The 24,032-nt window shown below is 42.0% G+C and overlaps 1 protein-coding gene across 1 annotated transcript in view; it reads left to right on the plus strand.

Moving 5' to 3' along the window:
- Positions 1-24,032, plus strand: part of SPON1 (spondin 1) — a 276,658-nt gene that overhangs the window by 20,177 nt on the left and 232,449 nt on the right. The gene's annotated exons all lie outside the window — the stretch shown is intronic.

Raw genomic sequence — 24,032 nt, forward strand, 5'->3', positions numbered from 1 at the left:
TGCCAAGTGAAAGGTGGGCCGGATCGAGGAGGCTGAGGGTAAGGAATGGGGCAGGTATCTGAGGGGGCTTCTCATGCAATTCCCTTGACCATTGGTCGGGTGAGCCACGTCCATGGAAAGACCTGTAACGGAGTAGGCAGCAAATGCCTCGCGTCTACCTTAAGGCCTTGGGGCTTGGCCACCAGGCAGGGCTCTTCTGGGGCTCACAGTACCTTGGGCAGCAGACAATACAGTGTGGTGGGAGCTCCGAGAACCCTGCCGAGGCACGGATGTGTTTCCTGTGCAGCCATTTCTCAGTCGACTGGCAATTTTCAAGTGTAAACGGAACAAGAGCTTAGGCTGGCCAGACTGGAGGGAGTTCAAAGCACGGGAGAAGGACTATTAAGGGAACGAAGCGATTGATTTATGAGGGAAGATTAAAAGAACTAAACATGCTTTGCTTGGCTAAATGAACAGGGCCGAGTTGAAGAGGTGGTAATGGTCTTCAAATGTCAGTCCTTGCAGAGCAGCCTCTTCCAGGGGAGGCCTCGTTTGACTTTGTACAAAAGGGCACAGCAAGACGAAAGTGGGTCAGGAGAAGAAAGGGAATCTCAAAGACAAGGGCCCTGCCAGTGAGTCATATTTCACCGTGGAATATTCTTCCAGGGGAAGTGGCAGGAACATCACCCCCTCTCAGAGGTTTAGAAAGAGGCCGGCAAGTTGTCAGAACATGTCCCAAAATGACTGGGGCGATCCTAGGAGGAGGCGCGGCCAAATCTGCTGTAACCAATTTTTCATCTCAAATTTCCATTGTTCTGCAATCCATTTTTATCTGGCATTTGCAGACTCAGAAGAAGAAAAAAAAAAACTCAGGAAGAATACTTACACCCATAGCTGACTGCTGGGGATTCTGGTACAATTTGTGGGTTCCACAGAGCACCCAAGATATCTTCCCCATCCAAAGATATCTTTAACCCCTGTGGGCAGGTTGTAATTTTGAATCCTGTGATTTAAAAAAAATGTCCAGCGTTTAAGATTCTGGACTTCTGGCCTAGTGGAACTGTTAATTCCATGATGATTGTAATGTGCTTCTATGGACCTAGATGTCAGGAACTTCCTTGGCATGTATCTGAAGGAGTTACCCAGATACAACCAATATTTGTTGGGTACTTACCATATGCCAGACACTTGGTTAAGTGCTTTACCTTATCTTGGTTTATCTTAATTTAATTAGTTTACCTTATCTTAGTTTGATTCTCACAGCAACCAAGTAGATAGGAACTATTATCCCTATTTTATAGATCAGGAAATTGAAGCTAGAGAGATTAAATCACTTACCTAAAGTGATTTAATAGTAAATAGTAAGGCCAGGCTTCTGTCTCAGGTGTCTGATTCCAGTGACTAAATGTCTTCCCTATAGTACAGAACAAGCTCCTGGCCAGGTGTGTTTGGACAGTGCATCAGCAAGATTGTTATTATAGGGAAAGGAAGATTCATGCATACGTTCAGCCCATAAAGCACTAAAATATATTCCTCTTGTTCTTGTTGTTCTAATTTACCTGGAGGTGTGAATGCTTTATAAGATTGGGGCAGCTGAGAGATCTGGGTACCTGAGTGTCGGGAGGGATAAAGTTCTAAGAAGGGAAAAGTGGGGGGTGGGAGATGAGAAATGTGATCTTAATATTCACCCAAGCAAAATTTATCTGCTTTAAAATGATACTTAGATGTATATACGCAGAAGAGTTGAAAGGAGGGACTTGAACAGATAGTGTATAGCCGTGTTCATAGCAGCATTATTTACAAGAGCTGAAAGACAGAAGCAACCCAAATGTCTACTGATGGATGAATGGATAAACAAAATGTGGTGTATACATACAGTGGAATATTATTCATCTTTAAGAAGGAAGGAAATTCTGACACGTTATCACGTGGATGACCCTTGAAGATATTAAGCTAAGTGAAGTAAGTAGGCACAAAACGACAAATATTGTCTGATGTCACTTATATGAGCTACGCCGTCAAATTCATAGAGACAGAAAGTACAGGGGATGTGGGGCAGGGGGAAACAGAATTATTGAACAGATGTGGAGTTTCAGTTTGGGAAGATGAAAAAAGTTCGGGAGATAGGTGGTGGTGATGCCTGTTCAACAGATGAATGTACTTAATGCCATGAACTGTACACTTAAAAATGATTAAAATGGTAAATTTTATATATCTTCTGATAAACACACACACACAAAATGATGCCTGAGTTAGGCCAGTGGGGACATGGCTTCTTTCTTTGATGCCATTTTAATTCAGTAAATTGACAGTCCTCTCCAGCTCACTGTTGTCTCTTCTTGGCCAAATCTTGGTCCTTGCAACCAGTTGGTGAATACAGGGCCCTGCTCACAGTGGGCAGTAGGTAAATGTTTGTTGAATGAATAAATGAACAAATTATTCTTTCTACTAGTGCCCATAACTCAGTCCTATTTGGGATTGTTCCAGAACTCCTATCTCTTTATGCATCCATCCTTCCTTCTTCTCTTAGAGCTTCTGACATCCTTTCTTGTTACATCACAGTGGTTCTCAGAGTGTGGTCTCTGGACCAGCAGCATCAGCACCATCTGGGAACTTGTTAGAAACAGAAAATCTCAAGCCTCACCCAGACCTTCTGAATCAGAAGCTCTGAGGGTGGGGCTCCCACAGCCTGTGTTTCAGCAAGCCCTCAGGGTGAATCCAATGCCCACTCGAGTTTGAGAACCAGTGTTGACATGAGACATGGATCCAGCCCATCCAACATGAACTTCTCCACCATCACATCAACATATCTGTTGTTTGAGCCCTAGAGGAATCAAAGTGGGAAGCACACATGAAAAATGCCTAGCATACAACAATAATGCTTGTATGCCAGATACTGTTCTAAGTGGTTTACATTTTTTAACTGATTTAATCCTCAGAGTAACACCATGAGATAAGCATTATTATCCTGTTTTTCACAGATGAGGAAATTGTGGCACAGAGCAATTCAATAACTTTCTTAAGACCATTCAGCTCTAAGCAATAAATCTGGGATTCAAACGCGGGCAGTCTGGCTCCAGATCCCTGCTCCCAGCCATGTATACTGCCTCTCAATGTGTACATGTTAAGTGAAAAAATGAGAGTGTCTTATGACTTTTTTATGGTAGTAGTCTCTAGGTCAAGAGCTTTATATTCGTTATCCTACTTAGTTCTCATAGCAACCTTGGGAAGTCAGGATTGTTATACCCATTTTCCAGATGATGAAACTGAGTCTCCAAGGGGCTAAGTAAATTGACCAGAGTAATCCAACATCCATGGAGGTGGAGTGTGGGGGAATGGGAGGGAAGGGACTCTGTGCCAGTGATTTTCTCACACTCATCTCCCCACCCCTGCCCTGCCCTGTGCATTAAATGCACACTTCACCTGGGTGCCCAGTATCTCCAAAGTTAGAGGGGGAAGAATCATTACTCATGCCCCAGCCTACCTCTCCTGCTTCAGACATTGTGCTCTCTATGCTTGCGCCCCTCCACTCTAGCATAAACGTCTTTTCTCTCTGTACCAAAGCTGTCATCTTTGGAGTCATTCATTTATGCATCTGCATTTACTGAGGGTCTCCGATGTGCCAGGCGCTAAGGTAGGCACTGGGTTTACGATGGTGAGAAAAACAGACATAGTCCTGCCCTCAAGGAGCTTACAGCATCTTCCTTGTAATGGTGCCTTATATCAACAGGGATGGCAAACAGTCAGCAAGTCATCAGTTGGAACATGAACAGATGATCAGAAGCTGCAAATACCTATGTAATTTTAAAAATATATGCATGGCAGTTAACAAATATTTAGATATATTTCTTTGTTAACACCCTCACTCCAAATATGACAGCTTTGAGGACTTGACATCAACAACAAAATTCTAATACCCTTTAAATCTGGTGGAAGATTACATTCTTAATTCTAAAAGTAACTCTGCGAGCGAGTGATTTTGCTTCTAAATGAGAGCCCTTACTCAGAGAGCACCGACTCACCAGGTACAAAAGAAACTTTAAAGCAAACTTTAATGCCCCTTTAGACCCAGTGGGGAGGGGCTGGGGCTGCTTGGGACTGGGAGGGTAAGGGTTACAGCTCTCACCACCCCGGCAGAGGCCCAGGAGAAAGGGGTGGGGCTGCCTTCTCTGCTTCCAGCTGCGGGTCCAGCGTGGCAGCTTTGGCACAGACTAGGGCATCTGTCCCCAGCTGCCAGAAGGGAGAGACACGGGAGTCTGATGAGCTAGCTGGGTGTGCTCATGGTTAATTGAAAGTGACAAGGAATGCAGCAGCTGGACTGCCTGTACAGAAGTAATCCACCAATTCTTTATAACTGTATTGTTCAAAACGAGTTGCTCCCAGGAATGCTCGTGGCCCAGCCAACTGCCCAGCTCTTTCTCCCTCCTCCTTCAGGTCTCTTCTCAGAAGTCCCTTTCCCAGGGGGCGTGCCCCATCACCCTATTTGAAACTTCATTCCCCCGCTTCTGTCCCTGAGCTGAATTCCCTATCCCTCTCCACCACTTAATTTTTTTCCATTGCCTTTATTGCCATCTGACGTGCTATCTGTTTGACTTGTTGAGCATCATCTGCCCCCTTCCACTAAACTGTAAGCTCCGTGGGGCAGGGATTTTTTTTTGTTGTTGTTGTTTTTTTTTTTTTTTTGGGCAGGGATTTTTGCCTGTCTCGTTTGCTGCTATATTCCCAGCACCTTGCCCTGTGCGCCTCACAGAGTAGGCACTCCAGTTTGACAGAATTTTAAGCACAGTATTTGTACTAAAATTCAAGCTGCTAGTTTATAACACCATCACTTTATTTTATTTTTAATTTAAGGCCTGCATGCATCAACTAGTTTAGGGGATAGTCTGCCAATCAAAGAAGGAAGCTTCATTATAAAGAGGAATGTTTGCCTAAGATTCCTTATCAATACCATACAAACGAGCATCTTTTAATAACTAATTATTCCATTTTCTTTTTTTTATCTTTTTTTTTTTTTTTTTTTGCGGTACGCGGACCTCTCACTGTTGTGGCCTCTCCTGCTGCGGAGCACAGGCTCCGGACGCACAGGCTCAGTGACCATGGCTCACGGGCCCAGCCTCTCCATGGCATGTGGGATCTTCCCGGACCGGGGCACGAACCCGTGTCCCCTGCATCAGCAGGCAAACTCTCAACTACTGCACCACCAGGGAAGCCCTATTCCATATTCTTAATCACCTGTTTATAAATTATTTCCATTATCTCTTCACTAACAATACATATTTGTTAGCTCCTAATGAGTTCTGAGCCACATAAGACGCTAAATGAGTTTTCAACACACTTTTCTAAAAATAAACTGCTATTGCAAGCCTGTTCTTAGGAATTCTCTCTTACTTTATAGGAAAACGTCCTCTTTTTACACTCACCTAAGCTTAATCGTGACCCTTACAAGATATTAGAATTTTTCAATCTACTATTCACTACTATAAATAAGGGAGTAAAAGTTTCTTGCATGAAGTTTTTTTCCTTATTTGGTATTAGTTTGCTAGAAGAGATTCCCAGAAGTGTAATTACAAATGCAAAGGATATGGAAATTTTTATAGTTTTGATATGTGTTTCAAGGGTGATTTCCATCCCCCAGCCCTCCCCCAAATTTTCACTCAGCACTCTTTTCAACAACCTGAATATGGGCATTCCATCGAAGTAGCCACACCCACTGATATGAAGGGAAACATATATTCCCATATCAGGGCTGGGCATGACAGGATCTGGGCAGGTCAAACTGATAGACCAAATCTAGCAAGATGAAAGCTAATGGAAGAAAACAGAAAGTTACCTACTTAGATCCAAATAACCTATTGCACCTGTACAAGAAGAGCGATTTGGATTTATGGTAGCACGTTAAACAAACAAACAACAACAAAAGAATCTGAGGATTTTTAGTTGCCTGTAAGTAAGTTCAGAATGAGTCATTCATGAGATAGGACCACAAAACACAAATGAGGTCCCAGTATGCATCATAGGTGCATGAACACATAGATTGTCTTATGGGATTCTTAATCCGTCCTGAGATAGCCCATAATATTCTCTTTCTTTTCCTGTAGAGTACACCTTTCTAGTGAATGGATATTACCATATAAAACACACAGTGCTTTCTTTCATTCATTTACTTGTTTATTCAAATATTTCCATATCATTTATAGCACCCTACTTTTCCTTAAGGGTGGTTATTACAACTTATATACTTGCTTGTAGGATTATTCGTTTAATATTGCTCTGCCACGGCAAATTGTAGGGCATAACCGTATCTATTTTGTTCACTAGTGTATTTCTATCAACTAGCACTGTGCCTGGCACATGGTGGACACTCAATAAATATTAGTTGGGATGATCTAATAAAAGCACTAATTACCAGCTATGTGAAAGGCAACATACTAGGCTCTGAGCATACCGAGATGAATAATTAAGGCCTGGTCCATGGTGTTAATTAGGAGGTTAAGATCTACAATAGAACTTCGCAACCCTGGCATGCTAGGTGTACTGGCCGAGTACAAAATGGATTATAGGAGAGCCTAGATATTTATTTCCTTGGGTATTGGGGTGGTCTTGTCTGTTTACTCGAAATGCGATCATTTCCTACCTGTGACATAAAGAGACTTGTATAGAAAGAACTCTATTGCAGCACACTAAGTGTTATAATTGCGGCATGTGTGCAAATAAGAAAGCAATCGTAGGAAGCGAGGAGTGAGAGCTGATTTGGGAGAAGAGAAAGGATATTTATAGAGATGATAACTTTTTTTAAATTGAAGCATAGTTGATTTACAGTGTTGTATTAGTTTCAGGTGTACAACAAAGTGATTCAGATATATATATATTCTCTTTCAGATTCTTTTCCATTATAGGTTATTATAAGATATCAAATATAGTTCCTTGTGCTATACAGTAGGTCCTTGTTTTTTATCTATTTTATATATAGTAGTGTGTATCTATTAATTCCAAACTCCTAATTTATCCCTCCCCCCCTTCCCCTTTGGTAACCATAAGTTTGTTTTCTATGTCTGTGAGTCTGTTTCTGTTTTGTAAATAAGTTCACTTGTATCATTTTTTTAGATTCCACATATAAGTGATAGCATATGATATTTGTCTTTTTCTGTCTGGCTTACTTCACTTAGTATGATCATCTCTAGGTCCATCCATGTTGCTGCAAATGGCACTATCTTATTATTTTTTATGGCTGAGTAATATTTCATTGTGTATGTGTGTATATATACACACACACACACACACACAAACACACACACCCCACACCTTCTTTACCCATTCATCTGTTGATGGACACTTAGTTTGCTTCCATGTCTTGGCTATTGTAAAAAGTGCTGCTGTGAACATTGGGGTGCATGTATCTTTTGGAATTAGAATTTTCTCTGGATATATGCCCAGGAGCGGGATCACTGGATCATATGGCAACTCTATTTTAGTTTTTTAAGGAACCTGCGTACTGTTCTCCATAGTGACTGCAGCAATTTACCTTCCCACCAACAGTGTAGGAGGGTTCCCTTTTCTCCAGACCCTCTCCAGCATTTATCATTTGTGGACTTTTTGATGATGGCCATTCTGCCTGGTGTGAGGTGATACCTCACTGTAGTTTTGATTTGCATTTGTCTAATAATTAGAGATGTTGAGCATCTTCTCATGTGCCTGTTGGCCATCTCTGTGTCTTCTGTCTCTTTGAGACAATAACTTTTGAGTTGTCTTTTGGGTAGTTTTAAAGTTTGCAGGTGGACAAGGGGTGAAGATAAAGGGTTTGTGTGAAAACCACTATACTCTTTCCTCTATTTTTTTTTTGAAATTTAAACCATGTTTCATGTTTATTACTTTCCAACACTAAATTTTGTTTTAGAAAATTAATATGAGAAAAAAATAATAGACATTAGTTACATTTAAAATACTTAATTTTTGGTTGTAGTGAACAGTATTTCATTTCTGCCCTCAACTAGTTTAAAGTGGAAAAGCACCTAACCAAATGCAGAACTTAATACACACTTAGAGCTTACAATTTAGTATAAGGGAATTAGAGACAATATACAACATAACTAGGTAATAGGGGTAGGCAATAGGGGTAATGGGAAAAATAAAGCAACTGGAATGGATAGATGGAATTTAAAATGGTGGTTATGGTGAGTTGCTAAGAAAAATGGCATTTAGGTAAAGACCTAAATGCTATGACAGAGCAATCTTTCCTCTATTTTAAAACTTGCTCTATTTTAGTGTTTCATTGTATCTACTTTGACAAACACATAGAGACCAGTGAAGGCACAGTAAACGTTTTCTCGAATGAATGAATGAACGAACGAATGAACAAATGAATGAACCAGGGGATGGATGACATGCTATGCTGGCCCCTTCCCTTCAGGAACTCACTCGGTGTAAAATGCCTCTGTGAGCTGTGATCCTAAAGGAACCATCAAAAGGACATATTTAAAAATCAGTGTCAAGACCTCTTCTTCAACGCTTAGTTTTCTTTTTTTAATTGATGTTTAAAATCATTTAACATTGCTGCTTATCATTTAAAATGAGAAGCAGTGTGGCATGTGAGTGCCTGGGCTGGATGTCTGTCCTCAGGCTGCCATAGCCCTGGTCCCTGTTGCCTGATACCAGAAAGGACAACAAGTAGTTTCCTTCCAAGGAGGCAAGCCCTGAGTCTGGGGACCAGATGCCTAATCAGGACTTGAGCATCATTCCTCTCGACAGAGCACACCCTTGTTTTGTGATGGAAAATACAGAAAATGGTAAATACAGAGGATAAAGAAGAGATAAAATTAGTCATCTTATAATCTAGAGATAATCATTATTAGCATTTGGGTATCTTTCCTTCTAGATTTTAAGTGTGTACACACAGCACACACAGGTATATGTGTATATGTGTAAATTAGCTCCTCTCTTTCTAGAGGTGGCCATTTAGAATTTGACAGTATCAGTGGTGGTCACACAGTTTATTATGACAGTAAAAAGCATCGCTATTTTTAGGCTGATCTTCCTCCTCCAAAAGGATCATGTATCTCATTATTTTCCAATTCGAGCTTCGCTTTTCTATTTAGAATGTACAGTGGGTGTCTGAAAAAAAACATGGGTTTTGGAGTTTGCAGACGCGAGCTCAAATTCTGCCTCTACCAACTGGGTGAAGAAGTCACTTAATTTCTCTGAACCTTAGTTCTTGCATCTATAAAATAGGCATGATAAAGATTGTTTGGAGTATCAGATGAGATAATTTATGTAAAATGCCCAGCACAGTGCCTGGACATAATCAATATCTTCTCCTTCTGAGTCAGCAGCCCAGAGCCCTTTCTACCTTTCTGTGTCCAGTGAATCACAAACTCCATCCCTCTGTAGATGTGGCAGACAGCTCATCTTAGGTATAACTCACCAGCTGTCTGTGTGCCTCTACCAAGTGAGGGGAGAGACAGACTTCTTCAATTCTTTCTATCTTCACTGTAATATGATTGGGAGGCTATAATATAAAGTGAAAAATTTCAGTGGATACATGATACCCAGTAAAAAAAAAACAAAATTCTATGGGTGCTAGCTGTTTGGCTGGGCTCAATGACTGGCTTTGTGACCTACTCCACACAACAGCTTCACCAAAAATGGGATTCAAATTGTACCTTGACAAGGTCTCTACACCTCAGGGAATGAGCAGATGGAGGAAACCACGACTGTCACCTCCAGGTACTAACCGGTCTAGTTGCTTCATTAATTTTCATTCTCTCACTCCAGGCTGTAAGTTTCACAAGAACAGGGACTGTCTGTCTCTTTCACCACTGCACAACACTGTCAGGTGCAGTATCAGGTGCTCAGTAAATATTTGTCACAAAAAGAAATAAATGTATTAATTTCCCGTCAGTCTCAGACCCATCCCATGAGGCAGGCACTATTGTCATCTCCATGTTACAGGCAAGGTAACACTGAGTGAATTAGAAATGTGACAAAAGGCACAGAGCCAGTAAATGGCAGTGAGCAAGGATTAAAACATCTGCAGTCTGTACCATTTTCTCTATTAGCAACTCTTGTAGCTCCAGGGGCAGCTGTATGGGAGAGACAGACATAAATTGACTACTTGGTCCCCTAAAATCCTTTCTGGGTCATTCCAGGGATCACACCAGGTTTATCATCTCACAGCACTTCATATGCCATGTCCTCTGTGTTTCCTGATACTCATGTCTTACTTTCATCCTATTTAGAATCTGTGCCCCCTACCCATCTCCGAGCTCTCAAACACTTGGTACATACCTTTATTCTAGTTCTTCAGACACCGTGTAGCCCTGATGTGTTAAATCCCTATTTGCCTACAAGATTCTGCAAAGAGGCAGGAATCTGGGCTACAGCCATCTCTGTATTCCCACGGCCTCACGAAGACTTGGCACTGGCCAGTTGATAAATGTTTTCCAAATTGGTGGATGACTGCTGCTGGAATTTCTGGCCCTACCCCCTTGTTTGCTGGCATTACTTGGTCTCATGCTTTCTTGCGTGGGAACTAGCGTTGTTTCCACATCTATTTTTCTAAAGCTCTGGAAATCATTTGCAAATACATGACAGAATTGTTTAGCAGACAATATATAATGTTTACCGCTCCCAAAGCACTTTTATCATGTATGTATTAAGTAGCTTAAAAATGTCAATAAGTCACTGTAGGGCCTTGCAATCCCCTCATCTTTAGAATGAGAATGATGAGCCTTCATTCCAGACCTAACTACCTTATAGGATAGATCTTAACTGGTTTTACAAACTTGTAAGCCATCTGTATGCTTCTTAAAATAGTTAAATCCAAAGAGCAAATGGATCATAGTTTACTTAAACAATAGCCTATTGTAGCATATTTAGGTAAATCTGTTAAATACTATAAATAATTTTTATGAAGAAAATCTTTTCATTCATTTACTTATTTTCAACAAATATTTACAAAGTCTATTATGTACAAGGCCTATTCTAGGCTGTGCATATATAGCTGTGACAAAACAGACAAAAACCCTTGCCCTTAAGGACATTGTGTTTCTAGATTTTAGATTATTTCCATGGGATAGAGTCCCAAGTTTCTATATCAAATAGTTTTTTGGCTCTTGACATATATTGTTATATCACTGTTTATCACAGCTAATCAAGTAGGAATTTGAGTAGAAGCCTAGCTCAGAGCTTACTTTTAGAGAGAATGTGTAACCTTTGTCAAGTTACTTGGTCTTGGTTTTTCCCCTTGGACACAAAACTGTCCCTCCCATTGACCCCCAGCTGATATCCGATGTTGTCCCCTAGTCCTTCATTTTGGGGAGGCCAAGGTGTTGGCTGGAAAAAGTTCCCATCCATCTACCATGTGGTTACTAACCCCCAGCTTGCAAATCCCATTCTTGTGCAATTACCTTCTTGTAATCAAGACCTCGTCAACATTTCAAGATTCTTCAAATTTGGCATCTTTTATCCAACATAGGTAATTACTGTCCTCACAGCCTATGTCCCTGCAGACTGAATGAGCCTGTATCCTCAGCTAAGCCATCAATGCATGCTTCAAGGACTGTGTATTTCCTCTTCCGTCTGCCCAGGATGCTCTTCCCCCAGATAGCCATTAAAATCCACACGACCTCACTTCTTTCAGGTTCCTGCTCAGAGGTCTCTTTTGTCAAAGAGTCTGTTTCTGACCATATTTTATCAAACAATACCCCCATAACTCTTAATTCCATTTACCCTGTTTAGTTTTCTTCTTTTGACTGATCACCACCTGACATGGTTGGTATGTGCTTGCTGGTGTGTTAGCTGTTTTCCCTCACTGCAATGTCAACTCCACAAGAGTAGGGACATTGCTTTGTTCAGCACTGTGTTCAGCACTATCATGGTGTCTGGCACATAGTAGGCAATTAATAAATAGCATTGCCTTTTTGAATTCAGCCCTAAAAGCCGTTGTTCTTTTTGACAATGAAATGATACTGGCTCTATGTAAAGACGAGGATTCTGGCCCACGCGCTGCACTCCTTTCCTTCCCAAAGTCAGTTGACATCCCAGGGCTTCCTCGCATGTGCCCATATGAGGATGCATGCTCACCCACACCTCCTGGCCTGTTTCCAAAGCAGCCTGGACTTGTGCAGCTGTCTTTCTGGATCCTGGTATAGGATGTTGCCTGAATCCCAGTATAATTGTTATCATTTTAGTGGCAACATAGTCACTCCACTTCTCACTGACTGCATAAGCTTGGGCCACTTAATTTAACCTTGCCTATCAATTTGGAATAATACTAATTCAAAGATTTGTAATGATTAGATAAGGATTGCCAGTTTCTGCTATGACATGTTAAGAACTTAGAAATCACCGCTCCTGTCCTCACAAGAAAAAAACTGAAAAATTGAAAACCAACAACTCTAATTAGATCCATCAGTGAGTTGAGGTCACAAGGCAAACTGCCCTTCCTCACCCCCAAACTGGAGAGACAGGGAACACTGAGAATCACAGCTTATCAGGAGCAGAAATTACTGCAGACAGTAACTGATCAGAATACTTACACAGTAATTGATGAACAGCTACAGGCTGAGCGTGGACTAGCTTCATAGTCAAACTCCTTAGGAACCCAGTGTCAGGGGATCACTACATGTCTGTGAATTTTACCTCCAGGATCCCTACCAGGTTCTCACAGTGAAGATCAGAGAAAAATCCTCTCCTGTTTTAGGCAGAGGGAGGAGGAAAGTAACCATTTTGAAATATATCCAGAGCATTCTCCTTAACAAAGATCTTCCCTCAAGGGAAACTACTAGAGCCTTACCTGACCCGGGGGAAGGGCAATTAGCCAGCTCCAGCCTGCTCTAGCATTCTTGTCTCATAAAGGGAGTAAAAAAAAAAAAGGCCAAGAAACTCTTCTAAAGGTTCCGGCCCAGAGATGATGGCCTGATTTTAAAAAAAGAAAAAAAACCCCTGAGATTTAATCATAGGATTCTAGACTGCTTCCCCTTCCCAATACTTGACCATCACATTAACAGGGCTTTAGTATAATAACAGTGGATTATAACCAAGAGAGCTTCAAGGCATAAACTCTATAGCCAGATGAACATAAAACCTCACACTAAAGGCTTATTTGCCTCAGTTCCTATTATCCTGTGGATTATGTCTGGCTTTCAACAAAACAAGGCATGCTAAAAGGCAAGAAAAAACACAGCCTAAAGAGACAAAGCGAACATCAGAACCAGACTTGGATATGATAGATTTCAGAATTACCAGACTGGATTTAAATAACTATGATTAATATGCTAAGGACTCTAATTTTTAAAAGTGGACAACATGCAAGAACAGATTGTAATGTAAGCGAAGAGTTTGAAATTCTAAGAAAGAATCAAAAGGAAATGCTAGAAATAAAAAACGTAACAGACATGAAGAACGCCTTTGATGAGCTCACCAGTACATTGGACATGGTCAAGGAAAGAATCAGTGAGCTTGAAGATTTCTCAGCAGAGACTTTGCAAACTGAAATGCAAAGAGGAAAAAAAGAATGAAAGAAACCAGAACAGAATATCCAAGAACTGGGATAATAATCAAAGGTGTAGCATACGTATAATGAATGGTAATATGAAAGAAAGAAGTAGAAGTATTTGAAGATCGGATGAAATAATAAAAAAGGAAGACTTATCAAAGTCAGTAGCTGGCTAATACTGAACGATCAATAAACGCTAGCCATTATAACTACCACTGTCGTCGTCATCATCATCATCAGTTGATAGATCAAAGTACTGGAGGAAGAGGGAAGAGTTTGGATCAAAAGGAACCTTTTAAAGAGGATGTAGTCTTGATCAGGGATGGGAGGGAGATTTCTTTATTTGAGACAGGACAAAGGCAAGGGAAACTGGTGAAAATACATAACAATTTGTGAGTATGAACAAGAAATGAAGGTAAGAGTTCACATAGGATTCTCTCCATATAATTCTGACTTTGATAATAATATCTCCTTCACAGAATTATTGAGAAAATTAAATGATGTATAACAGTGGTTTTCAAATTGTAGTGAACATCAGAATCTCCTAGGTTCTTGTTTATAATGCATCTCTCTGGTCCCCAGCCCAGAGAATTTGCTTCTATGCATCTAAGTGGTTGAGGAGTTGGAGCAGAGGACCTGAGTAAATTTGATACAGCTACTCCACAGACCACCTTTTAATAAATATATAAGCATATTGATTGTAGCTTGGCCTGAAAGATGCTCAACAAACGTTTTTTTTTTAAGTAGTTAGAGGCAAACTCACCTGCAGAGGGGCAAGGACAGAGGTGAGGACTCAGGAGATGGAAGAGGCTGGGAACAAGTTACAGGAGGGATGTGGTAGGAAGTTCATGAGAGATGGACACAAGGATTACCTGACGACAGAGAGACCCAGTTTAGAAAACACACATTCCTAGGAAGAACCTTCAGACTAGATTTGTAATTCTCTCCATCAACCCTCGAGAGCCTGGTTACAGGAGTCGGTGAGCAGGTGGTGTGATTTTCCCAGGGCTGGCAGACCCTGGGGTACAATGGAAGATGGGAAGGCACAGGTATCCAGCCGTGGAGAGAGGAAACCAGGGTATCATTGAGAAGGTTGGTCAGAATCCAGGCTGGGGAGGCGGCAGTGCCTCCAATATCTCCCATCATAAAACAACCCCAAAAGTCCTAGGACCCCATACCCCACATCTCTTCTAACACTTCCTCATTTCTCTGCCTCCCCTTCAGAACCAAGCATCTCAAGAGAGCTGTGCCTACACATGTTTTTCCCATGTCTTCACTGTCCATTCACTTCTCAGCCCACACCAGGCTGCATTTAGCCCTTTTATCCACCAGAATGGCTCTTGGCAGTTCCTCAGTGATCTCCATGTTGTCACATCCTCCTTACACATCCTTCTCCATTGGAGAGGGCTCACCACTACTTGCTTCTTAAGACACTCTCCCCTCATGCCTCTCTGGTTTTATTTATTTATCTATTTATTTCTTTATGTATTTATTTTTATTTTTTTTGCGGTACACAGGCCTCTCACTGTTGTGGCCTCTCCCGTTGTGGAGCACAGGCTCCGGACGCACAGGCTCAGCGGCCGTGGCTCACGGGCCCAGCCGCTCCGCGGCATGTGGGATCTTCCCAGACCGGGGCACGAACCTGTGTCCCCTGCATCGGCAGGCGGACTCAAGCACTGCGCCACCAGGGAAGCCCTGAATTTATTTTTTTTTATCGAAGTATAGTTGATTTACCATGTTGTGCCAGTCTCTGCCAAGGGGGAGAGGTGTGGGGGAGGGAAGGATTGGGGGTGTGGTTTTATTTATTTATCTTTCTGGCTGTGGCTGTGCCTTTGTTTGCTTCTCCCCTCTATATGACCTCTAAATCTCTGTTTCTCAAACTTGGCACTTGACATTTGGGGCCAGATAATTCTTTGTTGTGAGCAGCTGTGCTGTGCATTGAAGGGTGTTTAGCAGCATCCCTGGCCTCTACCCACCAGAGGCCTGTGGCACGCCCTCCCCACCCCCCACCCAACCAGTAACAACAACCAAAAATATTTCCAGACATTGTCAAATGTCCCCTAGGGGATGAAATCACCCTTAGTGAGAACCACTGCCCAGACGTTGCACTCTTCCAACTCAGTCCTATGACCCTTTTTGTCCTTTCTCTACACTCGGGCTCATCTATTGCTATGGCTCTCAGTGCCATCTCATGATAATGATGCCCATTTATGTTTCACTTAAACGTTTTGTTGCCCACATCCATGTTCTAGACCTTGGGCTGAGATACAGGATAAATTAAGACTGTGCCTTTTCAAGTTAGTGTGGATTTCAAACCCTGTTCTACTCTTGCTACCTGTAAGACTTTAGCCCTCCTAGCTTCCATTTCTTTGTCTGAAATAATAAAGAGTTCAAACCCGTAAAGACAATCATGAGAGTCCTTGGCACATAGTAAGTTCTTAAGCATTAGCTATCATAACTGTCATAACTTTCATAGTCATTACCACAGCACCTTAAGGGTATGCACAATGGGCTTATGAAGCACAAAGGAAGGTCTTGTTTGCCTTGTTGGGTTATAGAGTATTGAGAGTTCAATTCTAGAGCCTAAGAGACCCAAGTTCAAATTCTGATTCCACATCTCCACTCTGTGGCCTCTCTAAACCTGTTTTTCCCTCCTCGTGAAATGGAAGAATAATAGTACCTACTTCATTGGGTGACTCAAATAAGGTAATTCTAGGAAAAGGGTGTAACGTGATGACTAACACGTGGGGACTTAATGAACATTAGCAATTATTGTTAGGGGAGCATAGGAGAAGCTAATCTTTAACTGAATCTCAAAACCTGAAGAAAGGGCAGCCCAGGCAGAGGGAAGAGCATGAGCAAAGGATTGGAGGCATGGAAAAGAGTGCTGTGATCTGGGAATGACAAGAAATTCCAGGATGCTAGAGCATGAGATGAAACTGATGAAAGGCAGAATCTAAATGCCCTTCCATTGCCAGTTTAGGACTACAGACTTATCCTTTTACTAACTGTGACCAGAAATATGTCTGTTGGCAAAGGAGAAGGATACTGAAGAGTTTTAGACTAGGGGAAAAAAATCTTAGTTAAATTTGCATTTGCAAGCTCTTGTCAATCTAGAAGAGTTTGGAGAAGGTAAAATCAGATACAAGAAAGCTGGTTAGGAGATTGTGGCAAGAGCATCAGTGAGAGATTACAAGGCCCACCCATCACGAGATGAATGCCACAGACATTATAGAGAAGCATAGCCAGGGTTCTTGATCACTTGAGTACGGGGACAAATGAAGGGCTGAGTAGGACTCTGAGGCTTTATGCTCAACCTTGGGTGGTAGATGGGTGAGTGCATTGAACCCTTTACTGTCTCTCCATTTAACTGCCCTTTCCTCTCTTCTCTCTCCTCTTGTTACCAAACTGAACTTGTGTCAGCCCACCTGGTGCACAGCAAAGCCAATCTAATCTCACTGGGTTGTGGTGAAGAAAAGTACAGCATTTATTGCAGGGCACCAAGCAAGGAGAATGGGCAGCTTGTGCTCAAAAGACCCTGTTGGCTTTCAGGGACAGGTTTTTGAAGGCAACATTAGGAGTAAGGTTTGCAGGGTACCTGATCAGCTCATGTACTTTCTTCTAATTGGTCGGTGTTGAGGTAACAGGGTGATATTTCAGGAATCTTAATCATCAGTCTCTGGTTCCAACCATTCTAGGGTCTATGGCCTTGTGGTCAGCATCTTCCACCTGGGTCTTAGTTTCTACAAAACAACTCAGAGATATGTATCAGATTGTTATGTATATTCCTGGAGGAGGAACTAGGAGTCCTGTGATTCTGTTTTATTGCCGAACTATGTTGAGCATCTTTTCATGTGCCTGTTGGCCATCTGTATGTCTTCTTTGGATAAATGTCTGTTTAGGTCTTCTGCCCATTTTTGGATTGGGTTGTTTGGTTTTTTGACTTTGAACTGTGTGAGCTGTTTGTATATATTTGAAAATTCAGCCCTTGGTTGCATTGTTTGCAAACATTTTCTCCCATTTCGTAGGTTGTCTTTTCATTTTGTTTGTTTCCTTTGCTGTGCCAAACTTTTAAGGTTCATTAGGTCCCATTTGTTTATTTTTGCTTTTGTTTCCATTACTCTACGAGACGGGTCCAAAAAAATATTGCTGCGATTTACGTCAAAGAGTGTTCTGCCTATGTTTGCCTCTAGGAGTTTTATAGTATCCGGTCTTACACTTAGATCTTTAATCCATTTTGAGTTTATTTTTGTATATGGTGTTAGAAAATGTTCTAATGGTAGCTGTGTAGTTTTTCCAGCACCACTTATTGAAGAGACTGTCTTTTCTCCATTGTATATTCTTGCCTCCTTTGTAATAGACTAATTGCCCATAAATGTGTGGGCTTATTTCTGGGCTTTCTACCCTATTCCATTGATCTATGTATCTGTTTCTGTGCCAGTACCATACTCTTTTGATGACTATAGCTTTGTAGTATAGTCTGAAATCAGGAAACATGATTCTTCCAGCTCCATTCTTTCTTCTCAAGGGTGTTTTGGCTATTTGGGGTCTTTTCTGTTTCCATACAAATTTTAAAATTGTTTGTTCTAGTTCTTTGAAAAATGCCATTGACAATTTAAGAGGGATTGCATTGAATCTATAGATTGCCTTGAGTAGTGTGGTCATTTTAACAATATTGATTTGTCTAATCCAAGAACATGGTATATCTTTCCATCTGTTTGTGTTGTCTTCAGTTTCTTTCGTCAGCATCTTATAGTTTTCAGAGTACAGGTATTTTGCCTCCTTAGGTAGGTTTATTCCTAGGTGTTTTCTTCTTTGTGATGCAATGGAAAATGGGATTGTTTCCTTAATTTATCTTTCTGATATTTTGTTGTTAGCATATAGAAATGCAACAGATTTCTGTATATTAATTTTGTATCCTGCAACTTTAATGAATTTGTTGATGAGCTCTAGTAGTTTTCTGGTGCTGTCTTTAGAATTTTATGTATAGTATCATGTCGTCTGCAAACAGTGACAGTTTCACATTTTCCTTTCCAATTTCGATTCCTTTTATTTGTTTTTCTTCTTTGATTGCTGAAGCTAAAATTTCCAAAGCTAAATTGAATAAAAGTGGCGAAAGTGGGCATCCTTGTCTTGTTCCTGATCTTAGAGGAAATGCTTTCAGCTTTTTACTGTTGATTATGATGTTAGCTATGGGTTTGTCATATATGGCCTTTATTATGTTGAGGTATGTTCCCTCTGTGCCCACTTTTTGGAGAGTTTTTATCCTAAATGGATGTTGAATTTTATCAAAAGTTTTTTCTGCATCTATTGAGTTGTTCATATGGTTTTATTCTTCAATTTGTTAATGTGGCGTATTATATAGATTGACTTGCAGATATTGAAAATCTTTGCATCCCTGGGATAAATTCCACCTGATCATGGTGTATGCTTCTTTTAATGTAGTGTTGGATTCAATTTGCTAGTATTTTGTTGAGGAGTTTTGCATTTCTGTTCATCAGTGACACTAGCCTGTTATTTTCTTTTTTGTGTGTGATACCTGGTTTTGGAATCAGGGTGAAGCTGGCCTCATAGAATGAGTTTGGGAGTGTTCCTTCCTCTGAAATTTTTAAGAATAGTTTCAGAAGGACAGGTGTTAACTCTTCTCTAAATGTTTGGTAGAATTCACCTATGAAGCCTTCTGGTCCTGGACTTCTGTTTGTTGGGAGCTTTTAAGTTACTGATTCAGTTTCATTACTGGTAATTGGTCTGTTCATATTTTCTATTTCTTGCTGGTTCAGCCTTGGGAGATTATACCTTTCTAAGAATTTGTCCATTTCTTCTAGGTTGTCCATTTTATTGGCATATTGTTGCTCAGAGTAGTCTCTTATGAACTAGTTTCTTGACTGCTTTTCGTTTGTCTCAGCATTCCCTCACTTCTCTAGTTAGTAACTGCTGGAGTCTGCTCTTCGGAACTCAGGGAAGGCCTAGGAGACTAAAACCTTTTTCTACAAACAAGAAACGGGGGACATGGAGTAGCTTTTGTATCTGGGAAGGTCCCACAAGGTCCTGCTCAGTTTCACTCCTCATCTAAACTTATCGTCTCAGTAACACTCCTGCCATAGCCCAGAATTTCCTTATCATTTATCTCTACACCCAACTGGCAAACCTGCAACCCTGATGAACACATCTCTTCCCTTTCTTTGTGCTTGCACCTGAGCCCTGTACATGGAAAAGTCACACTCCCGTGCAGTTTGGTAAACAGACATGGTATTAGTTTCCTAGGACTGCTGTAACAAATTGCTACAAACTTGGTGGCTTAAAATAACAGAAGTTTACTCTTTCACAGTTCTGGAGTCCAAAATTCCAGAATCAGTTTTACTGGGCCCAAATCAAGGTGTCAACAGCACCACACCTCTGGGGGAGAACCTGTGCCTTGTCTCTTCCGGGTTCTGGTGGCTGCTCAAAGTCTTTTCTTTGGGCAGCCACCAGAGCCATGCCACTGCAGCCCTTGCCTCTGTCTTCATGTTGCCTTCTCTTCTGTGTCTCTCTCTCAGAACTCCCTCTGCCTCTATCTGTTAAGGACACGTGATTACATTTAGGGTTCACGCAGATAATCCAGGATAAGCTCCTCTGCTCAAGATCCTTGAGTTAATCACATATTTTACCATATAAGTTTATATTCGCAGGTTCCGGAGATAAGGAATTGAATATATTTTTAAGGAGGGGTGCATTTTTCTGCCTACCATATGCATCCACTCAGGAACACTGACCTTGGAACACTGACCTGCCTGGCAGTCTGACTAAATTCCTCTCAAAGGTTCTCTTTCCCACATCCCTAACACTGATTTCCTCTAATTTCTCACCATTCTCTACCTCTTTCCACATTGCTTTTATCAAATGACCTTGTTTCTTGTTCTGTAGGGGAAAAAAAAGAAATCCATGAAGCAGAACTCCTTAACTTTTTTGGTACCAAATTAATAAACCTATCTGCATCTTTCCTCACCATCCCTTCTACTAAAATAATGGAAGGGCTCTCTCCCTCCTCCTAAGGCCAAATTCTCTACTTAGGCTCTGGGTACCACCCTTGCCGACCTTCTCAGGAGCCTTAAATGGCCAATAACTTCTTTTCTGTTTTGCAGAGTCAATTGTTTCTTCCTGATTAGATCCTTCCCTTCAGCTCAAGTTTTATGACTCTTCCTTCCTGAATCTCCTTTCTTAAAATAATAGCAAGAGCAACGAAAAATCTCACAATAAACAAAAACTCTGTGCCCAGCCAATCCAGCACTAGGTCTTATTGTTTGTACCTCCTAAGTATCTTTCTAATTCACCAGCTTCTTTCCTTCTCAGCCTAATCTTAGTCCAGCTGTCATGTCCCCCTGGACAACCACAGTGACCTCCTTGCACTCATTTTGCCACCTCACAGTGGTTCTGCCGAGCACCCTTCAGGGGCCTGTATGAACAGTATGACAGCTCCAGAGGGTCAGGACTTTGTTTCATTATCTGCTGTATTCCTTGTGTCCCCAGCCTATAGAAAAGTGCCTGGTACATAGTAGGTGCTCAATAAATGTTGAAGGTAGTCAATTTATTACTAATTTTAGGAAGAAGACAAAATTCCTAACAGCCTATAAGGCCCAGCAAGGTCTGGCCCCCACTTACCTCTTCTCATATCATCTCCCCCTTGCTCACTGGGCTCCAGATGCACTGGTCTTCTATAAATACTCCAAGTTTCCTCCTGCCCAGGGCCTTTGTAAATAAACAGTTTTCATTGTTTGGGACACTCAGCCCATCTTTTCCTACTTAATGCCTACTCAGTCTTTTGCTCTCAGTATATATGTTGCAAGTTGCTTCTTGGAAAAGCTTTCCTTAGCACTCTTATGTTCTCATCACACTTACATCTCTCCTTTGTAGAAAATTCCTCATTTATAATTGTGTTCATGTTTGATGACTGATTAATGTCCATCCTTCCCATGAGATGAGGATGAGGGCTATTATATTCCTACTGCTTTGTATGTTGTCTTCACACAGATGCTCAATAAACAAGTATTGCAGGAATAAATGAATAGATAAAGGAATCATGTCGGGGCTGAGATCAGATACAGGAAGAGGACAGGGTTCACTGGAAAGGTCACCATTCAGTTTTGCACATGTTGGAGGGCCCAGCCTATAAAGTAGTTGGAGAGGTTCACTGTCAGTTGGAAGTTTGGATTGGAAGCTCAGGACAGAGCTTAGGCTGGCTATTAAGACTTAGGCAGTTGATGAAACCATGGTAGACCGGGAAGATTAGAGATACAAGAGGATTAGCACGTGGAGATGAGAGGGGGATGAGATTAAGAGCATTAGCGGGGCTCATTTTAGAAAGGAAGAGGCACAGATGTGATGGATGGATGTGGACAGAGATAAGTGTGGAGATGGAAGAGGGGGAAGAGGATAAAAAGGACCTGAAGCAGAAGGTAAGGACAGGTGCAGGTGAAGGAGAGCTAGAGGGAGAATGGGGGCTTGGGAGAATGGGGAAGGTTTAGATTTTCTGAAAAGAGGAAGTTCCTGCTGACACAGGCCAAGCAGGTAACCTATGTGAGCATGTGTGTGTGTGTGTGTGTGTGTGCCTGTGCATGTGAGCACATGTGTGGGAAAACATGACCACGCTATTCTCAACTCGATCCTGTTTCTCAACAGATTACCTTGCATCGGTTCATAGCTACCCAAACTCACTGATGCAGGTAAGCCAGTGAGTTGCAGTATTAAGTTGGAGTCATGTCCTACACCACTAAGTGTGCTCTTTCCACTAAACCACAGCCATCTCTCTAGCCTCCCTGTCTGGGCTTCTCATCTTCCAGCATTTCAGTCTATCACAGATGAAACCTGCCCCAGCCAGGGGAAAATAGAATGGCCTTGGTAAATGGCATTATAAGAGGATCTTGGCTTTAAGAAATCCTGATGTCCCTTGTAACAGACCATTTTTTTCTTTAATGGGGAGCCCTTAAGACCAATTACATTCTCCTAATTCATGTGGGTGATCGGGACAGACCAGGGCCAAAATATTATGCACAGAAATGTGACTCCAGTCCAGGGCAGCTGGATGTGTGGAGCACAGGTAGCCCCAGAGCAGGTCTCAGCCCGTTCTGCTTCTGTGTGGGTTTGAAGTCAGCTCGAGAAGCGCAGGAACGAGCGCTTGGCTCTCTGAGGGTGTGAAGTATGAGGCAGCAGTGCATCCTGTCTGGAAAGTGCTTAGGAGAGTCTGGCCGTAAACGGTAGATGAATATAGGACGGTGGGGCACCAACTCCCTCAGGCAGTCGAGGGTCAGATCGTAAAGGCCTTATGGGGCACAGGAGGGAGTTTGCTGTTGCTTCTCCCCTTCCTCACTGGTCAGCCTGTCAGCCTTCTGGAGCTCCGATGCTCAGTGCTCCCGACCCCTGCACCTGGTAACTCCTTGCTACAAAGCCTCCTGGTGCCAATGTGATTGCAGCCCCGGAAGATCCAGCCCGGCTGGCAGGTGCCTTCACCCACCCTTGCGTTTCACCCAGGGCCACTTGACCCAGATGGGGAGGTTGATGCCATGCCACAGCTGTGTTTCCTGTGACCCCAAGTGGGGGTCAGCTTTTGACCCTGAGGTATACCTAAGAACCAGACTAACACCTGCTCCTTTATAGAACAACTTAGCTGGGCCAAGCCTGTTCTCACTGCAGAGACATGCAGACCACATTTACCCCGTGTGCTTGAGAAAGAGGCTTTTCTCCAGAAGTGCATCCTCCACAAGCTGCAACCTTCTAAGTAGGAACAAGGATTACCTGGTCTGTCTGTTGGCCTGGCAAACACTCCTCTTTTGAGTCTCAGCTCAAGGTCACTTCCTCTGTAAAGCCGCTCCTATACCTCGTCCTTAACCCCAGCCCCAGTGGAAGCCAAGCCCCCCGAGGCCTCCACTGTCCTTGCTTCAACTGAATCTCCCTTTTGTTTACACCTCTCAGCCTGAGTCTTCTAGACTGCAAGCCCCTTGAGGGCAAAGCATATTTTAATCATCTTGGAATCCCTAGGGTCCAGCACAAAAATTAGTTCTTTGTAGTTAATTAATAAATGTTTGTTGGATAAAATGGTGGCTAAATTGTATGTCATCTTCTCTAGTTATTAAATTTTAAATGCATCTATTTATACATCCTACCTTACTGGAGAGGTGTTGCTTATCCCGACATAAAATGGTCCCCCGTGACTTTATCTGATATTTCTTACATCTTTTCCCTGTGGGTCTGTTTCTAACAGCAGCCCATCCTCCAGATGTAATTTCACACATGTTGCCGAATCAGTTTGCTCCAGCCTGAACCTAGGTTCTTGTTTCTCCTTCAGCATCATTTGTAGCCTGGGAAGATGGATCCAGGCAGTCCCAGAGGCCCATGCTAACACCTTCTGCTAATTCTTAAGCTGATTATGCAGGTTCTTGAATAGATAGTCCTTTTGCTTCTTGTTCTCTAAACTCTCTCTCTGTAGCCTTGTCTATTTTATCAGTTAAGGTCCCGGGGGGCTGGGGAGGTAGGGCTCAGAGACTGGGAAAACCAAGCCCACTCCACTCTACTTTCCATTTGGCCAGCT

The sequence above is a fragment of the Delphinus delphis genome, chromosome 8, assembly GCF_949987515.2.
Source record: "Delphinus delphis chromosome 8, mDelDel1.2, whole genome shotgun sequence".
Taxonomy (NCBI): domain Eukaryota; kingdom Metazoa; phylum Chordata; class Mammalia; order Artiodactyla; family Delphinidae; genus Delphinus; species Delphinus delphis.